This window comes from Mus caroli, unplaced genomic scaffold (genome assembly GCF_978045245.1).
Source record: "Mus caroli unplaced genomic scaffold, Mus_caroli_1 scaffold_1, whole genome shotgun sequence".
Taxonomy (NCBI): Eukaryota; Metazoa; Chordata; class Mammalia; order Rodentia; family Muridae; genus Mus; species Mus caroli.
This window is the reverse complement of record NW_028227256.1, coordinates 186,959,260-186,960,038: the sequence shown is the minus strand read 5'-3', so window position 1 is coordinate 186,960,038 and position 779 is coordinate 186,959,260.

Below are 779 nucleotides of genomic sequence, written 5' to 3'. Positions count from 1 at the left end.
ATAATGGGAGAAAAGGTGGATAAAAGCTAGCTATCTTAGAATGGAAGCACAGCGGCATTTGAAACTCCTTATTACCACGTATTGTTTATGGCTCCAGACTGCCAACCTAGCAATTCACGTGGCTGACTCATAGGCTCCTCAAAACTGACATGTCCTAGAGCCAGGCCTCCCACCTCATAAAGGGTTTTGTTTTTTGTTTTTTCTGGGTTCCTCACCTTCCCCAAGTCTTTCTCAGGCACACCTTCCCAGTAGCTCAGGTCTAAATCGTTGTGGTCCTTGATGACTTTCTCTGTCACATCTCATACTCACTTAATTTCCTGGCATGGCTGTCCCACAGGCTCTTGCCACCTGCACTACAGTCCTCTGGAACTCTGCCTGCTTCTCCCCAGCTAAGCTCTCCTTGTTACACACTCCCAACACAGTAGCCAGGTGACCCTATTAAAGAGTCAGACATTTCTGTTCCCCTCTCCTTATGTCTCTCCTCTTAGCTGCCTGCTCCCTGGAGTTTCTGGAATATTAGGCTCCAGCTGCAGAGACTCTTTAGCAAGTGTTGCCTCCACCAGGTGAGTATTTCCTCCTGTGTCTGCAAGCCTCTGCCTCTCCTAGGCTTCTGTTTGGAAGGAGTCCTCGTGGAAAGACGACCCCTGGCCACTCTATGCTAGCACTTACTCTGTGACATGGGAATGCCTGGATGATCCCATGTTCCCTGGACAAATATAGATGTTGGTGGATTGGTTGGATTTGATCTGACACTGCTTGGGATGGTTTATTCCTGACTC